This window comes from Lagenorhynchus albirostris, chromosome 3 (genome assembly GCF_949774975.1).
Source record: "Lagenorhynchus albirostris chromosome 3, mLagAlb1.1, whole genome shotgun sequence".
Classification (NCBI taxonomy): domain Eukaryota; kingdom Metazoa; phylum Chordata; class Mammalia; order Artiodactyla; family Delphinidae; genus Lagenorhynchus; species Lagenorhynchus albirostris.
The window spans coordinates 107,273,495-107,283,001 of NC_083097.1; the positions used below are offsets into that span (position 1 = coordinate 107,273,495).

Sequence of the window (9,507 nt, forward strand, 5' to 3'; positions counted from 1 at the left end):
TTAGCATCTCATGCCCGTCTCCGGTGTCCACTCTGATAGCTGCAGCTCACGCCCATCTCTGGAGCTCGTTTAGGCGGTACTCTGAATCCCCTCTTCTCGTGCACCCCAGAACAATGGTCTCTTGACTCTTAGGCAGTTCCAGACATTTTCCTGGACTCCCTCCTGCCTAGCTGTGGTGTACTAGCCCCCTTCCGGCTGTGTTCACACAGCCAACCCCCATCCTCTCCCTGGGATCTGACCTCCGAAGCCCGTGCCTCAGCTCCCAGCCCCCACCCACCCCAGCAGGTGAGTAGAGAAGCCTCTCAGGCTGGTGAGTGCTGGTTGGCACTGATCCTCTGTGCGGGAATCTCTCCACTTTGCCCTCTGCACCCCTGTTGCTGCGCTCTCCTCCGTAGCTCTGAAGCTTCCCCGCTCCACCACCCCCTGTCTCCACCAGTGAAGGGACTTCCTGGTGCGTGGAAATTTTTTCTCCTTCACAGCTCCCTCCCAGAGGTGTAGGTCCCATCCCTATTCTTTTGCCTCTGATTTTTCTTTTGCCCTACCCAAGTACATGGGGAGTTTCTTGCCTTTGGGGAAGTCTGAGTTCTTCTGCCAGTGTTCAGTAGGTGTTCTGTAGTTGTTGTTCCACATGTATGTATTCTTGATGTATTTGTGGGGAGGAAGGTGATCTCCACGTCTTACTCCTCTGCCATCTTGAAGGTCCTCTCCCAGTTTCAGGTATGTTAACAGCAGGGTTTTTCAGATTTATTATAGGGCATTGTAATCAGACAACTGCCGTCCAATTTCCTTCCACATCTGAGTGTTTCTATGTAACAACTGAATTCCAAGGATAGAGAGTCTGATTGGTAGCATGGATGGATCTACCTCTGTGTTGGTGGGGAGTGGACTGGGTCTCATAATTTCTCCAAAGTTAAACAGATTAGGAAAAGAGTAATCTTCAGTCTACTTCCCAAAGAAGGAATGGACTACAGACATAAATACATACATAAATAAAGACATAAAAGACTGTCCACTACACATGAAAAATGAGCAAGAATTCTTATTGATTTGCATGATAATTCTGGGGAAAAAGTTAGATTACTCAATTGATGGTAAGCACTCCTTGTTCATCTTCATACCTCAGCTGCCACAGTAACAGCTTTGTGTAAATTATTTTCTATGCATAGATTCTACACACTCTTGTATCTGAAACTGGCCTCTCACTTACCCTAGCTGAGCTCAAGGGATTTGCAGATAGAAACATTAGGCAAATGATGGAGCAGGCTGGTCATCAAGATTTCATAGTTGTCTTACCACTTACCACATCACTTCAAACTCCACTAAAGGTATCAGACCTTCTGAATTTCTACTTAGATGATCTCTTAACTGTGCATATCCAGGTATAAATTACAAATTATGAGACAACAATTAGATTCTAGCTAATGGTTTACTTCTATCACCAACTCCTCATGCTTTTTTTTAAACACAAGAATTTGATTTTTCTGCCATGGTAACTTTGTTTGGGGGCGTTTTTCCTACAGGGAAAAAAGATGGCATTGACCACTGAAACTCCATCATGGTTTTCAACTTTGAAAACATTTCTCTCATGCAGGACCACAGCTTGCCCATGTGACACATTGTTGCAAATTAGAAAGATGATGCCCTTCAGCTATGGAATTAGAAAAGCCACTCTGAGCAACAACAACCACTCCGGTATATAACTTGGCAAACAGAGCAAGAACAGAACTTCAACTGCCTCTTGCCTCATGGCCTGGATCTTTGTACAATGCATAACTGGATTTGCCATTTGTGGTGGCTCTGCTCCCGGGATAATTTAGACAAACTGGAACAAATGCAAACCTTTCCTTTGGAGTCATCTTGTTGGAAGCGTCAGGAAAAAGTACCACAGAAAATCCTGAATTGGAGTTGTCCAGTGTTTCTACATTCGTGAGATTACTGAAGAAAACTGCACCATCTTACTGGTTGAACGATTTTTGCCATTGTGGTACCCAACTCCTGAGATGCTGCTATTTCCTTAGCATTTAATGTGATACATCATGTGTAAGATGCTGGGTCCTTGTTGAATACAGTGAAAATTGATGCTTACCCCTTTTTCAGAAAGGTAACTTCCTGGATGGCCCCCATTCTTCCTGTACTTTATCCTCATTTCTTGTTCTTGACTCCTCTTGCTACTGTCCACAATGTGTCTTGACCCCTTACCTCAAATTAGTGCAGGCTCTTGTGTCTTGATAGCTATCCTGGCTGTGGCATTGTCCCTCCATCTCAGCAATGCCTTCATAGACATCATTAAGTAATGATCCTTCCATCTCAGCATGGTCCTCAAGACCCTCTCATATGTATATGTTACCCCCAATCTGGCTTGGCCAGACTGACAGTTTTCTCTTTGGCTTATTTTCCTTCCTTACCCAATTTGGGCCCAGGCTCACTCATTTCACTGTACTTTTATCAGCACTAGGTATTCATTTTGATACTCTGTCACAGCTACCGAGCTGAAATGATTAATGTGGGTCAACCCAGCTATTTAGAACTTTTTACCAGTGGTTCTGAAATGTGATCTGAGGACCCCTGGAGGTCCCTGAAACCATTTCAGGGGTTCAGCGAGGTAAAAAACACCCATATGTCAGGATCTCCTAGCAAGTTGGGTGAAAGTAGGACTAGTATTAGTGAGGCTAGGATTAGTAGTAGAGTGTCTAGGATGTCTTTGATTGTGTCATAGGGGTGGAATGGGATTTTGTCTGTGTCAGATGGGATTCCTGTGGGGTTGTTGGATCCTGCTTCATGAAGGAATAGTAGGTGGACAGCTACTAGTGCTGTAATGATGAAGGGAAGAATGAAATGAAAAGCGAAGAATCATGTGAGTGTTGCTTTGTCTACAGAAAAGCTGCCTCAGATCCATTTGACAAGAGTGGTGCCGATGTATGGGATTGCTGAGAGTAGGTTTGTAATAATTGTTGCTCCTCAGAATGATATTTATCCTCATGGTAGTGCATAGCCTATGAATGCAGTGGCTATGACTGTAAGCAGTAGAATAATTCCAACATTTCATGTTTCTTGAAAGGCATAGAATCTATAATATAGGCCACCTCCTACGTGAATGTAAAGACAGATAAAGAACATGGAAGCTCCGTTTGCATGCATGTATCAAATGATTCACCCGTAGTTAATGTCTCGACAGATGTGTGCTACTGATGAGAAGGCAGTTGTTGTGTCTGGTGTGTAGTGTATTGCTAGGAATAGGCCTGTTAGGATTTGTAGAATCAGGCAGATGCCTAGTAAAGAGCCAAGTTCCATCATGATGAGATGTTTGATGGGGTTGGGAGGTCAATAAATGTATTGTTGATGATTTTTACTAGAGGGTGAGTTTTTCAGATGTTGGTCATTGATGTTCCTATAGTTGAATGACAGTGATGATTTTTCATGTCACTGGTCATGGTTGGAACTCATGTGAGAATAATGAAGACATGTATTTATTTTAAGTGTTATTTTTGTGATCAGCTTTGTGGGGGTTTCTTCAAAACCTTTGCCTATTTATGGGGGCTTTGGGTTGATTGTGAGTGGTGGTATTGGGTGCGGGATCGTGTTGAACTTTGGTGGTTCATTTTTAGGTTTGATAGTGTTTTTGATTTACTTAGGGGGAATGTTAGTTGCGTTTGGTTATACAACTGCTATGGCTACTGGGCAGTATCCTGAGGTTTGGGTTTCTAATAAGGTTGTTTTGGGGGCATTTCTTTCAGGGTTGATAATAGAGTTTTTAATGGTATTTTAAAGGATGAGGAGGTGGAAGTTGTGTTTGAGTTCAGTGGGTTGGGAGACTGAGTTATTTATGATACTGGTGATTCTAGTTTTTGTAGTGAGGAGGCTATAGGGGTTGCGGCATTATATAGTTATGGTACTTGGTTGGTGATTGTTACTGGCTGGTCGCTGTTTATTGGTGTTGTGGTTACTATGGCGATTACTCGTGGTAATTAAATAAAAGCATGCTAAGGGTGAGAGGAATGAGGAATGATAGGAAGTATAGCTTGATAAGGCCTCTTGGGCTTGAGATTAGTGTGGAGAGTTTTAGCTGATGTGGTTTTTGGCAGAATGTTTTCTAGTCAAATTAAGTCTAAAAGAGAGGATGCTGATTTTTGGCTTATTAATAGGTTTAGGTAAGGAGCTAGATGGTGCTTGATGGGGAAATATCCTAGGAGACTAGAGAATTTAACGGAATTTGAGGGGTAGACTTATTTTAGGTTCTGTGTGTTGAGGTTAATTTCGAGTGCTAATACAAAGCCTAGAGTAGTTCCTGTAAGGGCAGTTAGTTTTAGGTATAAAGGTGTAGTTATTAGGGGGACTGTTCCTGGGGGGATATTGTTGGAAATAATGAACTCGGCAAAGACACTTCCAATTAGTAGGCGTTTAATGGAGTTAATTAAAAGGGGGTTGTTTTCATTGATGGGGGTTGGGGGGAGAAGCGAGGTTTTCCTAGTAGTGCAAAGAGGATGATGCGGGTGCTATAGACAGCTATGAGGGAAGTGGCAATTAGGGTTATTAACAGGACTTAGGCGTTGGTATAAGATGTGCTGGCGGCTTCAATGATTAAGTCTTTAGAATAGAAACCGGTGAGGAAGTGCATTCCTGTCAATGCTAGACGCCAGATAACAAGGGCTGTTGTGGTGAAGGGTAAAGCCTTGAATAAGCCTCCTATTTTTTGAATATCTTATTCGTTGTTCAAGCTGTGGATAATGGATCTGGAGCATATGAATAGTATGGCCTTAAAAAAAAGCATGTGTGCAGATGTATAAGAATGCTAGATAGCATTGGCTGATGCCGATCGTTACCATTATTAGGCCTAATCGGCTTGAGGTGGAGAAAGCGATGATTGTTTTAATATCATTTTGGGTGAGAGCCCATATAGCTGTGAATAGGGTGGTGAGGGCTCCTAAGCATAATGCTACTGTTTGAATAAGTTTTTTGTTTTCTGTTAGGGGATAAAATCAGATAAGTAGGAAGACCCCTGCTACAACTATTGTGCTTGAGTGGAGTAGGGCTGACTCAGGGGTGGGGCCCTTCATTGCTGACGGGGGTCAGAGGTGAAGTCCAAATTGAGCTGATTTTCCGGCTGTGGCTAGTACAAGTCCTGTAAGGGGGAGGTTTGAGGAATTTAGGTCGAGTATAAAAATTGGTTGCAGGTCTCATGTGTTTGTGTTGAACAGAAACCATGCTATGGATATGACGAACCTGATAACTCCAATGCGGTTGGTCATATAAAATTGCTTGGAGGGCAGCTGTGTTTGCCTCTGCTTGTCCATATCACCGTCAAAATGAGCAGGAAGGATATAATTCCAGCCCCTTCTCACCCAATGAAAAGTTGGAAGAGGTTGTTGGTAGTTACAAGAATTAACATGGTGATGAGGAAGAGCAGTAGGTACTTGAAGAATTGGTTAATGTAAGGATCTAACTGTAGGTACCATATTGAGAACTCCATAATGGATCATGTAATAAATACTGCTACCGGTACGAATATTATTGAGAAATAATCTATTTTGAAGCTAAGTGTTAATTTAAGGGTTTGAATAGTGATTCAATGTCAGTTTGAGATGATCATTTCTTGGCCTGTGTGGAGGAATGTTATTGTTGGAACTAGGCTGGTAATAAAAGCACATGAGACAGTATTTTTTACATATGATGGATGTGTATCACTTTTGTAGAAATTTGTGTTCGTTATTATAATTGGGATGATTCGTATCAGTAGTGTGAGCAGGGCAAAAGAGGAAAATAAGTTTATTACTTTTATTTGGAGTTGCACCAATTTTTTGGCTCCTAAGATCAATGGATAACTACTATCCTTTAAAAGTCTGCAAAAGCCATACTGTTAAGCATGAGGGCATGAATTAGCAGTTCTTGCAATACTTTAAGAAGTCTTAAGTCTTCTGTTACTAGATTCACAGTCTAGTGGGTTTTTGTAAACTATATTTACAATACAAGAGGCCCAGGATGATTCTGCCGTTTAGTGACAGTAGTAGGAGGGGTAGAATGTGGAGGACCATAAGGGTAGTTTCTCACATGAAGGAGGGTGTAATATTACTGATATGGTGTATGTATTTACCACGTTGTGTTGAGATGAATAAGTATGTAGAGTATAGGGCTGTAATTACAATGTTAGTTCCTATTAAGATAATGGTGAGATTTAATCATGAGAAGGTTGATATAACTACGAACAGTTCTCCAATTAGATTGATAGTTGGGGGCAGGGCTAAATGTGTCAGGTTTGCCAGTAGTCATCAAGTGGCTATTACGGGAAGGGGGGTTTGTAGGCTTCGGGCTAGAATTATAGTTCGGCTATGGACTCGCTCGTAGTTTGAGTTTGCCAGGCAGAATAATATAGATGATGTGAGGCAATGGGCGACTATTAAAGAGGTAGCTCCTATGTAACTTCAAGGAGTTTGGATGAGGGTAGCTGCAATAACAAGTGTTATGTGGCTGACGGAAGAGTATGCGATAAGTGATTTTAGGTCTGTTTGGCGCAGACAGATTGAACTGGTTATGATTTTCCCTCATAAAGAGAGCGTAAGAAAAGGGTAGGCTATGAATTCTGTCAGGGGGTTGAGTATCGCTGTAATTCATAGTATGCCGTAGCCCCTGAGTTTTAGTAATACGGCTGCAAGGACTATAGAGCCTGCGATGGGAGTTTCTATGTGTGCTTTCGGTAGTCAAAGGCGGAGGTCATAGAGGGGTATTTTTACTATAAAGGCTATTATGCAGGCTAGTCATATAAAGACATTGGATCAGGAGTTGGGTAATACTTGGACTCAATATTGAAGTACTAGGAAATTCAGAGAGCCCGTGGTGTTTTGGATCTACACTAATGCCACTAGCAGTGGGAGTGATCCAACTAGTGTGTAGAATAAAAAATAGAGTCCTGCATTGAGGCGTTCTGTTTGGTTGCCTCATCAAGTTATAATAGGTATAGGAACTAGTGTGGCCTCGAATGTAATGTAAAACAGAATTAGTTCTGTGGCGGTAAAAGTTACGATTAAAAATGTTTGTAGTATGATTAGTATAGTGATGTATAGGTTTTTTCAGGTCAGTGATTCTTTGGGTAGGTGAGATTCACTGGCTAATAATATCAGAGGTAGGAGTCATGTTGTCAGTAGTGGTGCAGATAGAGAGTTGGAAAAGAATGTTAATGAGAAATTAAGGCTATTATCATTGAACTGATTAAGAAGAAGCAGGCTTGTGAGACTAATGAGCAAGCTATGGGTTGTGGTGTTAATTCAAATTATGTTGTTTTCTGATAATCAAGCCAGGGTTATTAGTATAATCGTGGGGATAATAAATTTTAGCATTGGAGGAGGTTAAGGTTTTGTACGTAGTCGGTGTCATATGTATTATTTATATGTCATTTGCCTTTTTAATTCTCACTTACTCTTAGTTATACAAAGAAGTTTCCAGCTCGAATACAGAAGCAGATATGAGACTCCACCTGTCTTGTGTTTGGTCATACATTATAGACAGTTGCAAAAATTTAAAACAACGCTACTCTTCTCACTAAGCCTTTTGCTTTCCACACATAGTTATTTTTCATTAAAATGTTATATAAGTTCATGTGTAATGAGTTTATTATGTTTTGATAAGTGAATAATTTTTAAAGTTTTCAAAGGCTATGTGACAAAAATGTATAGCAATAAGGCACAGTAATGAAATCTCTGTGGAGGCTTAATAGTTGTTAATACTGAGACCAAAAGTTTGGAAATCACTGTTCTAAAACATGAGATCACTTATGAACATTGTGGGAGGGTGACGTGCCAGGGTGCTTCTAAATCCAGATACCATGCCCACAGCAGCTGGAGAGTGAGTGTGGCTTTCAGGACATAGATATGAAGATACATTTGGAGCTTTGAGAATCTTTGGTGTGTAAATCATCATTTAAGCAGTAGGTATGGTTGAAACGTCCCAGAATATGTACAGAGTGAGAGGAGAATGAGGACGAACTCCCAAGAAGCGGCAACCTGGAAAGACAGACATAAAAAGAAGAGTTTGCAAAGAAGGACCAAATGAAATGTCTAAAGATAAAGAAAGGAAGTGAGGAGAGTGGTGTCACAGAAATCAAGTGGCAAGCGTTTTTTAGCAAGAACAGAGTGGTCAGCGGTGTTAAATTCTGCTCAGGGGTGGAGAAAGAGAGGGCCCTGGTGACCCTGGTGAGAGATGTTTCAGTGACCAAGAGGGTAAGAGGCTGACAGAATTCACATGTAAACAGTTTTAGATAACGTAGAAGATGAAAAATTTGAGACAGCAGCTCTCACAAGAATTCGGTTAAAAGGGAAAAAGAGAGGTGATGTAACTGGAGTTGGGCAGGGGGGACAGAGGATGGGTGAGGCTTTTGTAACAGGGAATGTTAATATCTAGCTCACAAAGTAGCTTTGTAATAGGGGCGGGGCGGGTACACAGCCGCTAACGGGAGACCGTTAGCGCGGAGGTTAGAGACCCCACTCCGCCCACAGCCAGGCTGTGGTCCCCGGGGCAGAGAGCACTGTGAGAGGCAGATCTCCGCCTTCTGCCTGGGGTCCTCCAGGCCCTTCCGCCTTGGGCTGGTGCGTGAGCTTGGGGGCCGGGCGCAGGCTGAGGGCTGTGTCCCGCAGGGCTCCAGAGCCCTCGCCGCGGCTGCCCACTGACCCGGCGCAGGCCTTGAAGCGGCAGTGAGCCTCTCCCCCATCGCCGCCTCCGAGACCTAATGGCCGCGGCAGTCTCCATGGGTCGCAGTCCTCGGGACCCGGCCCCGTTTGGGCGGCCTGAGGAGCCTGAGGGCCGGCTGGGTCCCGGGCACCTGGCTCCCTCAGTGATGACGGCTGGGTGGGGTCTGGGGACCTGGTCCTGGGGGTGGGAGGACCCAGGCTGGGTGCTGGACGAACACTCCCGGGCAGGGTAATGGACCAGCCCAGGGACCCCCTCCTCTTAGCCAGAGTCTGGACCTGGAGCCTTGGGACCTTGCCCTTTCGTGTCAAAACAGAGAATAACATTTGTTTGGTGGAGATTTACAGGAACATTGTGACCTGAACTGAAGAAAAACAAAATGGATCTGACACCCAGAAGTTTGCAACAACTAACCACGCCCCTCCCTTACCTTTCCTATAAAAGGGCTTTGCTGAAAGCTTTGGGGGAGTTTGGGTTTTTAAGGCCTGAGCCACCTTGCATGGCCCTGTCATAAACATTTCTCTGCTCCAAACTCTGACGTTTTGGTGTTGTTTGGCCTCACTGTGCCTCGGGCACACGGACTTGAGTTAGGTAACAGCTTAATATTCCATTTATGTGGTTATCTTCATGTGTCTGTCTTTCTTGTCTAATTACAGGTACCTTGAGTTAAATGGTCTCTTTAACAGCCCTCTCTATATTCTCAATATCTGCTACTTATCTGACAAAGATCTTCACAGGAAGACCTATATATATTTGTTTAAATTAATTACTTACCTTTCTTACTCTTTCTTAGCATAAAGCAGGCTTATAGTTCTTAATAAACAATGGAAATAA

General features: G+C 43.0%; 1 pseudogene; it reads right to left on the reverse strand.

Annotated features, from left to right (window-relative positions):
• Positions 1 to 3,952: 3,952 nt before the first annotated feature.
• On the reverse strand, positions 3,953 to 8,999 carry LOC132517893 (NADH-ubiquinone oxidoreductase chain 5-like; annotated as a pseudogene).
• Positions 9,000 to 9,507: the final 508 nt, after the last annotated feature.